Source organism: Dendrobates tinctorius, unplaced genomic scaffold, assembly GCF_039654945.1.
Source record: "Dendrobates tinctorius isolate UK_male_01 unplaced genomic scaffold, ASM3965494v1 ptg000013l, whole genome shotgun sequence".
NCBI classification, from domain to species: domain Eukaryota; kingdom Metazoa; phylum Chordata; class Amphibia; order Anura; family Dendrobatidae; genus Dendrobates; species Dendrobates tinctorius.
Window position 1 is genome coordinate 4,922,261 of NW_027361681.1, and position 12,740 is coordinate 4,935,000.

A 12,740-nucleotide genomic window follows, 5' to 3' on the forward strand; every position below is an offset into this window, starting at 1 on the left:
TGCAGAGTTATATTGTCAAAAATTCTGAAAGTGGGCGGTCCTTACTACATGGAATGATGGGGCCTTAGCAGCTGTCTTTCGGAAACCATAAAATATGTTATGGTGGGATTTCCTGTTCCCTCTGGTCTTGATGATTCTATGTCATTAGCCATTCAAGTTGATCGGCGTTTACGTGAAAGTAAAACTACACGAGAGGCATTGCCGCCTTTTGAACAAACGTCTGAACCCATGCAATGTGATAGGGTTTTGTCTAGGGCACAACGTCAGGAGTTTAGAAGGCGTAATAAGCTGTGTTTTTTCTGTGGAGACGCCTCTCATACTCTCTGTCTGCCCTAAACGAGAAAAGCGTTTTGCTCACACATTTGCGCATTTGCGGTGGGCAGTGTACAACCTAAGTTCCTTTTGGCAATTACTCTGATCTGCTCCTTATCCACATTTTCTGCTAAGGCTTTTGTGGATTCAGGAGCAGCTTTGAATCTGATGGATTTGGACTTTGCTAAACGTTGTGGTTTTCCCATGATACCCCTGCGGACGCTTATTCCTTTTAGGGGTATTGATGCTACTCCTTTGGCGGAGAATAAACCCCAGTTTTGGACCCAGGTGATAATGCGGGTGTTAGGCGTCAGGTTTTTGCGTTTGCTCTGCAGGAATCCAGAGCCTAACATTCTGCGGTCTCCTGCTGTCTTTCTACTGCAGAGGAGATTACTTTGCAGCAGACAGCTCCAGAGACTAAGTCCCTCTGTGCTCCTACTGGGCATGCTCATGAGACGATCTCCCATTGGACATTGGGAGTCATGTGCCCAGGTCCTGTTCCAGATCTCATTGGTCCATCTCGGAGATCTGGAAGGTCCCGCACGGCTATAAAAAGCACGCATGGCCGTTCCGCCATGCACTAGTATAGACTATACTTGCTATGTGTGAATGGTGACGGATGTATGTCTCTGGTGACTGACTCATTATAAAACCTGTTGTGAGCTCATTTTCTCATTCACCTTTGATGTCCGATGAACTCCCTCTGCTGGTGAAAGGAGGTGGTGAAACTGATTTGGTTGGGAGAAACCTGTCACCTGAACAGGTGGATTGCGATTGGACATCCGGAATCTCTGAGTGGATATAAGGCAGCCGACGCCCTGTTGGGTTGCTGGTGATTTCTCTGCTCTGAGCTCTGGCCTTCAGTTCAGTTCCTGTCTTCTAAAGCTAAGTTTTAATCTGTTATTGTTCCATGAGATTTTGTCTGATTTGCTTAGTTTTGTGTTCTGCCAGCCCCGGCTGGGGCTCTGCTGAATTTCTATTTTTGTCCCTGATCGGTTAAATCTCTTTTGCTCTGTCTTCAGAATATATCGGAGTGCTGATATAGGGATTTTGAAGTCTAGTGACTTCAGGGCAGTTTTTCCTATCAGACGTGTTGGGACATTTTTGGTAGGGTTTTTGCGGATTGCAGCCAGCATCTTTTCTGTCCTTTCCTATCCAGTTAGTTGGGCCCCATCGTTTGCTTTGCCTGTCTTTCTGTCTGTGTTTGTGTTTTCATCTGTTTTCGCCGACAATACATGTTGGGTGCTGTCTGTCTATTGCTTTGGGGTCTGCTCTGGGGCAGTTTAGATTTCTCCTTTCTTTAGGCTTATTTAGTTCTCTGGCTGTGAAGAGGCATCTAGGACCACCGTAGGAACACTCCACGGCTACTGTTAGTTGTTGTGAATAGGATCAGGGGTCTGCAATCTGCTAGCTACCAACCTCTCCGGTTTTCTGGACTTAGCTTGGATTTTTGTTTTTTCCTCCTCCGGTGACTCATTCATAACAGAATCAATCAGTTTCACCACTTCCTTTCACCTGCAGAGGGAGTTCATCGGACATCAAAGGTGAACGAGAAAATGAGCTCACAACAAAAACCCCTTCCCTCTGATATTACGCATGTGGATAGGGAATTAGTTTAGCAGTCAGCGCCAGTCAGTGGCAAGCCTTAAGCCACCGTGCACACCGCACCGCTACGCTAGCGTCCGACATTGCACTTGCTTTCTGGCTTTGTCGTCGAGCGGCAGTGTCCTACGCCACACTGCAGTTGCAGCCCTTCTTGGCACTCGCAGAAGCGACGCCGCACACACGGTAGGTCTAGAGGGATGCAGCTCCTCTGTCTTGGGTCCTGCTCCTGTGACCAGATACCGTGTGTGCATTTACCTGAGGCCTGTGTCACTAACAGGTTCAGCATTTTTTATGTTTTTGTTGCGGCACCTCTGTGTGTGAACAGAGCCCACTCTGCGCACTACAGGTGAAGTTGAACCCGTGCGCATTATACCACCATATCAGCACCTCTGTGTGTGAACAGAGCCCGCTCTGCACACTCCGGGTGAAGTTTAACCCGTGCGCATCATACCGCCATATTGCTCCTCTGTCATTACCTAGCAAAGGTGTAACACCTACTGCACGGTGGACCCCGAGCGGCGAACACACTTTATTATTTATTTTTATTTAGTGCGTTCCGCCGTTCCTAACATTATACTAGCACCAGGGTCTGGCTAGTAATGGCAGATAAGCAGCAACTCCTTCAGTGCATTCGCCAGCTAGAGGGCCAGTTGGCTACTCTTGAGAGTGTTATCGCAGCGGCGAAGTCTTCGGAGGCTGCTGTACAGGCGATCGCAGAGGCGGTTTCACGTATGTTCACGTCCTCCCACAGTTACCCGCCTCCTGTTGCCCGATAAATTTTCTGGCGATGGCGCCTCCTGTAGGGGTTTCATCAGCCAGTGCTCTATCCAGCTGGAGTTACTGGCTGCGCGATTCCCTACGGAACGGGCCAAGGTGGGGTTTATTGTTTCCCTTCTGTCGGGCAAGGCGTTGGAGTGGGCTACGCCACTATGGGAGTGTGGTGACCCAGAGGTTCGGACCGCTGCTCAGTTTTTAACAGCTATTAAGCAAGTCTTCATGGGACCACGGGTCACGCACGACACCTCTCTACAGCTACTTGCTTTGACTCAGGGATCCCTGTTGTGAGTTCATTTTCCCCTTCACCGTTGAGGTCTGATGAACTCCCTCTTCTGGTGAAGGAGGGTAGTGAGACTGATTGCCAGGCACCTGGGCAGAATGATGATGACTGGGTGACGGGAGTAACTGACTGGATATAAGGCAGCCGACGCCCCTCTGCCTTGCTGGTGATCTCTCTGAGGGATTCTAGGAGACCAGTCTGATTCCTGCTCCTCAAAAGCTAAGTTTTTTGCTCTACTTTTTGCATTTGTGTTTTGGTTTTGTTTTGCATTGTTTTCCTTGATTTCTGCCATTCCCTGCTGGGGTGAGCTGAATTCCTTTTTGCTCTGTCTTCAGAAAATACCTGAGTGCTGATATAGTCTTTTTGAGGCCTAGCGTCTTCAGGGCTTTTTTCCCTATCAGCTGTTGGCTCTTGTTTTGATAGGGTTTTGGCGGATTACAGACAGCAGCTTTTCTATCCTGTCCTATCTAGTTAGCTTGGGCCCCATCATTTGCTCAGCCTATCTTTCTATCTGTGTGAGTGTTTTTTCATCTTGCTTCACCCTCATTATATGTTGGGGGCTGCCTATTGCTTTGGGGTCTGCTCTGGGGCAGTTTAGATTTCCCTTTCTGTCTTCCAGTGCTTCATGAACGATATTTTCCGAGACTTTGTGGATACATTTTTGATTATCTATCTGGATGATATTTTGATCTTCTCCAAGGATTGGGATTCTCATGTGGAACATGTTCGGACTGTGTTCCGGATCTTGAGGGAGAATTCCCTGTATGTCAAAGGATCGAAATGCCATCAGTACCAGCTGGCCCCCCCATGCCCACGTCCGCGGCTTCTTCCACCATACTTCCAAATTTTGGAGAAAATGTACCCAAAATAACATCAGATATATGGTACTGTATCAGAAGCGTACAGCTGTATACAGTCAAAGGATAATTGTAAATCTCCGTATATATTTCATGACTCACACAGAGACGCTCACAGGCTTAGTATGGATTAGACAATATAAAAAGTAGAAAAAGGGTACAGTATCATCAGATAGCAGGTATATATAGTATAGTTTAAACATTCTAAATCTCCGTATATATTTCAGGAGGCAGACACAGACGCTCTCAGGCTCAGTATGGATTACAACACAATATAAAAAGCAGTAAAACGGTAATGGATCTGAAGCGTACAGCTGTATACAGTGTAGGGGTCATTGTCAATCTCAGTATTTATTTCAGAAACAGACTCTCACTTGGTCAGTTTGGTTTGGACCAGAATATAAAAAGCAGTAAATGGGTAATGTATCACAAGCGTGGAGCTGTATACAGTGTTGGGGTAATTTTTAAATCTACATATAAATTGCAGGAGTAATCCACAGACTCTCACACGCTCAGGATGGATCACACCACAATATAAAAAGAAGATCTGCAAGAAATAATCACACATGTGGGCCAATGTTCCAGGTGTCAATGATACACTTAGAGTTGTGGGTGAAGGAGGACTTTCTGGCAGAAAGGGTACAGTATCACCAGATACCAGGTATATATAGCATAGTTTAAACATTAAAAATGTACGTCTATATATCAGGAGTAGTGTTGAGCCACCCCGCTAATGTTCGAGTTCGGTTCGTTGAACAGGAGACAAGTTCGTCGAATGTTCGTCGAATGTTCGACCAACACCGTCGAACCCCATTGAAAACAATGGCAGACAAACACATACAAACACATAGAAAATACATACAAAACACCTTAAAAGGTGTCCCAAAGCAGACAAAATGCTCAGAAGACACAAATAACATATGGAAAAGGGCAACTACATATAGAAACGAGGTGGAGGAGTAAAAGGAGGAGGAGGAGACACAGATATAGGCATGTCATTCCCTTATAAAGTCAAGAAAGGCTGGAATAAAAATCTAAAATAAAAAAAAATTCTAAAATTCTAAAATCGAAGACGATCATATACCGTCGGACTTCCCACCATAAATTATGCCAACTGCCGATCGAGTGGCGTTATTCCCACGACCCTCCGAACAGCTTCCATGAAGGCAAAGTGTTTTGTTTCCGGGGGGCAGTATGGTTGCAAAGCTGAACCTTAATTGGACTCCACACGGGCAACCTAAACCATACCAGCCACGGGAAGGATGGACAGATTGCAAGTTTTCTCGATTCTGTGGGTGGTGGTGCATGGCCGTTTTTCGTTGTGCGAGCAATTTGTCAGCTTAATTCCGTTAACGAACGAGACTCCGGCATGCCCCCGCGGTCCGCGTCCAGCTTACTAGAGGGACACGCGAGGCTCTGGCAAGCAAGATCGGGCAATAACAGGTATGTCATGCCCTTACATGTCCGGGGCTGCACGCGCGCTACACTGAAAGGACCAGCGTGTGTCGCTTACAGGTGCAGATAACCCGCTGAACCCCGCTAGTGATGGGGATCTGGGATTCCAATTCTTCCCCACGAACGAGGATTTCCCAGTAAGTGCAGGTCAACCGGAATTCCGGAATTAGGCCTAACCGGCATTCCAGAAAGAATGTGAAAAAATTAAGTGTCCAAACCACAGGTGCTGTAGCTTGCTTAACAGCTGGGCTCCTCTGCTGAGTAGCACACAGTTGTTACATAAACAGGAGGCATAGCTTAGTTCACGGGTGGGCAACTCTGCTGAGTAGCAGACAGTGCATACATAAACAGGCGGCATAGCTAGGTTCACGGGTGGGCTCCTCTGCTGAGCAGTAGACACAGGTACTAGGCCCAAAGTATTCACTGGGCTAAATGGAGTTAAAAAATGGTTCTTACATAAACAGGCGGCACAACTTGGTTCACGGGTGGGCTCCTCTGCTGAGTAGCAGACACAGTTACTAGGCCCAAAGTATTAACTGGGCTAAATGCAGTCAAAAACTGGTAATTTAGATTGTGAGCCCCATCGGGGACAGTGATGATGATGTGTGCAAACTGTAAAGCGCTGCGGAATATGTTAGCGCTATATAAAAATAAAGATTATTATAAAGATTATTATTCTTTCATAAACAGGCGGCATAGCTAGGTTCAAGGGTGGGCTCCTCTGCTGAGTAGCAGACAGTGCTACAAGGCCCAAAAGGATTTTCTGGACAAGATGCGGTAAAAAATTATTAGAAACACACACGGTGTTGCTCCTTGACAGGTGTACTACACCGCTGGCTACCAGACACAGCTACTATGCCATGAAACTGTCTATTAACATTGAAAACCATTATTAATGTGAAAATAAAGTTACGCTTTTGGTGAACGAACCGTTCTCGAACAGAACCTCAAACAGCCGAATTTTAAGCAAAGTGTTTGAGTTCGACGAACGGCTCGAACACCGCCCAAAACAGCTCGAATTTGAACTTGGCAAACAGTTCGACTCGAACACCGCTCATCTCTAATCAGGAGGCAGACTTAGACGGTCTCAGGCTCAGTATGGATTCGACAAGATTGTAGAAAGTTGAGAAAGGGTACAGTATCACCGGATAACAGGTATATATAGCATAGTTTAAACATTAAAAATCTCTGTGTATATTTCCGGAGTCCGACAAAGACACTCACAGCCTCAGTATGGATTAGACAAGAATCTAAAAAGTAGAAAAAGGGCAATGTATTCAAAGCATACACCAGTATACACTGTTGGGGTATTTTTAAATCTTCATATATATTTCAGTCTCAGTAAGACAGTCCAGACTCTCCGCAAGAGGAAAGGAGATGGATAAAAGTACAGACGGAAAGTCGAGTGATAGCAGAAATTTTGGAATTACTAGTCACGAGAAAAACTCCCGGGAGAATTATCAGAGGTGATGCTGACCCTCAATTACTTTGTCTGTGGAGACAGCGAAAACAGTTATTTGTGAAGAAAGGGTTGCTATATCGCAGTACCGTGGATCCCATCACCATTACTCATCTCCATCAAATCACAGGGAGAGATGTAGACATGGTCCTCACTGCCTATCATGATCTGTCAGGTAACTTTGGAGTGCAAAAGACAGAAGCCACAGGCCGTAGGCGATTCTATTGGATTGGCATGAGAGGACACATTTAAAAATGTGGGCAGGAATGTTACACGTCTGTGAGTAGGAAAACTGTGAAAGCTGATGATAAACCACCACTGCATCTCATTGTGAGTCAGCGTCCATAACAAATGGAAGCCATTGATCATCTGAAGATAGAGCCCAGCAGGACAGGGCATAGCTACGTCTTAACCATCATCTATCAGTTCACCAAATCTGTAGTGGCAGTCCCAGTGAAGGATTTAACAGCCCAGACTACACAGCGGTGGAGCAGGGAGAGGTAAGTATTGCATGTGCTGGGGCCCTGAGAAAGCACGGGGGGCCCATTTGTGGGCGGCGGTACTGGCACAGGGCCCCTCATAGTACGCCGGTGTGTCTGATGGCAGGTGTGCACCCTCACCGTCAGAGACACTTGATTGTACTATGAGGGACCCTGTGCCAGTGCCGTCGCCCAAGAGTGGGCCCACTCACCTGTCCAGGGCAACGGCACTCGCACGGGTGCGTGCGCCAGGTGGTGACCCCGGCCCTGGGGGGGAGGCTGCCCAGTTAGGGAGGTTGAAAAAATGGCATATGTTGATATTGGACATTCAGCAGCTGCAAATGGAGGAATTGGAGAAGTCCGAGGAAGAGGAGGACAAAAGCGAGCCATTTTTCTGGCAACCTATGTGTCATCAAGGGAAGGTGGGACAAAATCCTTTGAAACCCATGCATGGTTCATTTTAATGAAGGTTAGATCATCAACATTTTGGGCCGACAGATGGGTCCTTTTTTCTGTCAGGATTGATCCAGCAGCACTGAAGACTCTTTCGGATAGCACACTAACAGCAGGGCAAGCGAGCTCCTGTAAGGAATATCGTGCTAATTCAGGCCAGGTGTCCAGTTTACAGGCCCAATAGTCAATGGGGAATGACCTGTGAGGGAGAACATCGATATGGCAAGAATTTGGTTCGGCGCCCCCCCCAAGTACATATGCGACTTGCACAGTTAGTCATGTACCCACGAGCTGCTCTGCCTAATGCTCTCAATGTTCAGTAAAAAACTGAAAGCAGGAAGAGAAGCTCGTTGTCACAGGACCATAACTATAAAAATCGCATATGAGTGAAGTGTCCGTGTGATGACTACTGGAGCCTGCAGAGCTGAATCCTGACATTGCAGCTTCTGAATTCTCACAACGAATGCACTGCACACTTTTAAGATTCTCCCTTGCTGATAAACAGTCATGTCAGCACAAGTATGTGATTTGTATACTTCTGGCCACATTCCGACTAGACGTGCCCGGCCTCGCTCCATTCATTTACATTGAGTGAGGCCACACGTCTAGTCAGCATGTGACCGCATGTATGTAAATTACCGGCACGAGAGAATCCTGACAGCGTTCAGTGAGCACTGTGAGAATTCAGAAGTCTGCAGTCACATAGAATGACTACAGACTCAGCACAATCCTGGACAACCCCTTTAATGCTCCTAACAAATAAAAACATGAGAATTAGTCAGTATCACAACTAATATTTACATCCAGGTACCTTATAGATGACGTCGTCTCTGCAGTCGGTCTCCTTTTCTTCTTCTTGTCCAGACCCCATGATGAGTTTTCTCATCCACAGCCGTCTCTGCAGACTTCCATCTTCTCCGGTCTTCTGCAGCAAATCCCCACACGATGCCCTTAAAGATAGAAGTGTCATTATAATGCTCCTGAATAAAAATATCTGCAATATACTGTCGCCTCACACTATTCCCCTCCCTCCTCATACTATCGCCTCATATATTTACCCCATCACTCTCTATACTGTCTGCTCACACATACCCCCAACTCCCCATACTGTGTCCACATACATTCACCCGTTCGCACCCCTTACTGTCTGCACCCATCCCCCATACTGTTTCCTCATACATACTCTTCCTTTTGTGTCCTCAAATCTCACCACACACATTAAATACCATCCCCACTCCAAATCCCCCCATCCCCAATCCCTCACACACATTAAGTACCCCCCATCCCCACTCAATAACCCCTCGTCCCTACTCCCAAATCCCCCCACACATTAACCCCCATCCCCACTCATTAACCCCTCCACACATTAACCCCCATCTCCACTCATTAACCCCCACACATTAACCCCCATCTCCACTCATTAACCCCAATCCCCACATTAACCCCCACACATTAACCCCCATCTCCACTCATTAACCCCCCACTCATTAACCCCCATCCCCACACTTTAACCCCCATTCCCACATTAACCCCCATCTCCACACATTAACCCCCACATCTCCCATCTTCGGTGGTTCTTCAGCTCCACAGTGGAGCACACTTACCACCAGCGTTCGCTCTGGGCGCCGAGAGTGACGTCAGCAGCGTGATCACATGACCTGATCACGCTGCTGACGTCGCTCTGACCCGGTGGTCAGAGCTTCAATTGTACTGGCGTCTATACAGGAGACCGCCGACTCCCAGGACTGGTAGCGGCAGAACGCACCCGCCGGGGGGGAGACACTGCGGACCGCTGCATTAGGCGGCCGGGCGGCCCGACTGCGCCCCCCTGCTGCCTGCGCCCGGGGCAACTGCCCCGGCTGCCCCCCCCTGGATACGCCTCTGGACTTCAGGGCCTTTTTCCCTATCAGACGGTTGGGACATTTTTGGTAGGGTTTTTGCGGATTGCAGCCAGCATCTTTTCTGTCCTGTCCTATCTAGTTAGTTGGGCCCCATCGTTTGCTCAGCCTGTCTTTCTGTCTGTGTTTGTGTTTTCATCTGTATTTCATCGACAATACAAGTTGGGGGCTGTCTATTGCTTTGGGGTCTGCTCTGGGGCAGTTTAGATTTCCCCTTTCCTTCTTTAGGCTTATGTAGTTCTCCGGCTGTGACGAGGGGTCTAGGGCACCGTAGGAACCCCCCACGGCTACTGTTAGTTGTGGTGTATAGGATCAGGGGTCTGCAATCCGATAGGTACCAACCTCTCCGGTTTTCTGGACTTAGCTTGTAATTTTGTTTTCTCCTCCGGTGACTCATTCATAACAGAATCACCAGCCATACCGCAGATTCTAGGGTACTTAATAGCAGGAAAGAATTGTAAAAAAAAAAAAAAAAAAGTGTCAGAATTTTTTTTTTTTGTGTGTATATTTTTTCCTCTATTTCTCTGAGGCCGTAGGGGGAATTTTTTCTCAATGGAGATTAAGCAATTGTCTGATCGTGTGGAGCAGCTTACTGCTGAAGTGCGGGGAATTTCTGCCTATCTTGCTCATTCACATGCTGCTGAACCAAAGATCCCTACTCCTGATGTGTTTTTTGGGGATCGGTCTAAATTTCTGAATTTTAAGAATTGTAAATTATTTTTTGCCTTGAAGCCTAACTCATCGGGGAGCTCCGCGCAGCAGGTTAAAATTGTCATCTCTTTGCTGCGCGGCGATCCTTAGGATTGGGCGTTTTCTTTGAAACCTGATGATCCTATTCTTACTAATGTAATGTACTAATTTTTTCAGGCCTTGGGGTTGTTGTATGATGAACCTAATGCTATTGATCAGGCTGAATAGTCCCTGTTGGCATTGAGCCAGGGTCAGGATTCTGCAGAGTTGTACTGTCAAAAATTCAGAAAGTGGGCGGTCCTTACTACCTTGAATGATGGTGCCTTGGCAGCTCTCTTTCAGAAGGGTTTCTCAGAAACCGTAAAAGATACTATGGTGGGATTTCCTGTTCTCTCTGGTCTTGACGATTCTATGTCATTAGCCATTCAGGTTGATCGGCGTTTGCGTGAACGCAAAACTGCACGAGAGGTGTTGCCACCTGTTGAACAAATGTCTGAACCTATGCAATGTGATAGAGTTTTGTCTAGGGCGCAACATCAGGAGTTCAGAAGGCGTAATAAGCTGTGTTTTTTCTGTGGAGATGCCTCTCATATTATTTCTGTGTGCCCTAAACGAGAGAAACGTTTTGCACACACATTTGCTGTGGGTGGTGTTCAACCTAAGTTTCTTCTGGCAATTACTCTAATCTGCTCCCTGTCCACATTTTCCGCTAAGGCTTTTGTGGATTCGGGAGCAGCTCTGAACCTGATGGACTTGGATTTTGCTAAACGTTGTGGGTTTCCTATGACACCTCTGCGGACACCTATCCCTTTGAGAGGTATTGATGCTACTCCTTTGGCGAAGAATAAACCTCAATTTTGGACCCAGGTGGTAATGCGGGTCACCACAGACCATCAAGAAAATTGCAGATTTTTGGTATTGCATAATTTGCATGATACCATCGTTCTGGGGTTTCCCTGGTTGCAAATCCATAATCCAGTTTTGGATTGGAAATCTGTGTCTGTGGTGAGTTGGGGTTGTCGGTGTGCCCTTAGTGACGCTCCTATTTTCTCCACCTCTCCCCAGTCGCATGATGTTCCTGACTATTTGGCTGATTTTTATGATGTATTTAGTGAGAATGAGTCTGCGTCTTTGCCTCCTCATAGGAGTTATGACTGGTGCAATTGAGCTGAGCCCTGGGTGTAAATTTCCCAAGGGTCGACTTTTCAATTTATCTGTACCCGAGCACGAGGCTATGCGATCCTATATTAAGGAGTCGTTGGAGAAGGGTCATATTAGACCATCCTCTTCACCCTTAGGTGCTGGGGTTTTTTTTGTGGCCAAGAAAGATGGTTCATTAAGGCCTTGTATTGACTATTGTTCCCTCAACAAAATTACTGTTAAATATCAGTATCCGTTACCCCTGATTTCTGATCTATTCTCCAGAGTTAAAGGTGCTTGCTGGTTTACCAAGCTTGACCTCAGGGGGCGTATAATCTTATTCGCATTAAGCAGGGGGATGAATGGAAGACGGCATTTAATTCTCCGGAGGGACATTTTGAGTACCTGGTGATGCCTTTTGGGCTCACTAATGCCCCTTCTGTCTTCCAGTGCTTCATGAATGATATTTTCCGAGACTTTGTGGATAAATTTTTGATCATCTATCTGGATGATATTTTGATCTTTTCCAAGGATTGGGACTCTCATGTGGAACATGTTCGGACTGTGTTCCGGATTTTGAGGGAGAATTCCCTGTATGTCAAGGGATCGAAATGCCTTTTTGGTGTACAGAGGATTTCATTTTTGGGATTTATTTTGACTCTGTCAACTATCGAAATGGACCCGGCCAAGGTACAGGCCATTTTTGATTGGGTTCAGCCCAATCAAGGCCCTCCAGAAGTTTTTGGGGTTTGCTAATTTTTATCGTAAATTTATAGCTAATTTTTCTGGTATTGCCAAACCATTGACTGATTTGACTAAGAAGGGGGCTGATGTGCTGAATTGGTCTCCGGAGGCTGTTTCTTCCTTTCAGGAGCTGAAGCGAAGGTTCACTTCTGCTCTGGTTTTGCGGCAACCTGATGTCTCACGCCCGTTTCAGGTAGAGGTGGACGCTTTTGAGATTGGTGCAGGAGCTGTTTTGTCCCAAAAAGATCCTGTAACATCTAAAATGAATCCCTGTGCTTTCTTTTCCCGAAAGTTCTCCCCATCCGAACGTAACTATGATGTGGGGAATCGGGAACTGTTAGCCATGAAATGGGCATTTAAGGAGTGGAGACATTGGTTGGAGGGAGCTAAACATCAAGTCGTGGTCCTTACTGACCACAAGAATTTGATTTACCTGGAGTCGGCCAAACGCTTGAATCCTAGACAGGCTAGGTGGACCTTGTTTTTCACACGTTTTGATTTTGTGGTCTCTTTTCTTCCGGGCACTAAGGCTGGTTTCACATTTGCGTTTTTTAGCGCTGGAAAAAAACGCTAACCTGCGCATGCGTTTTT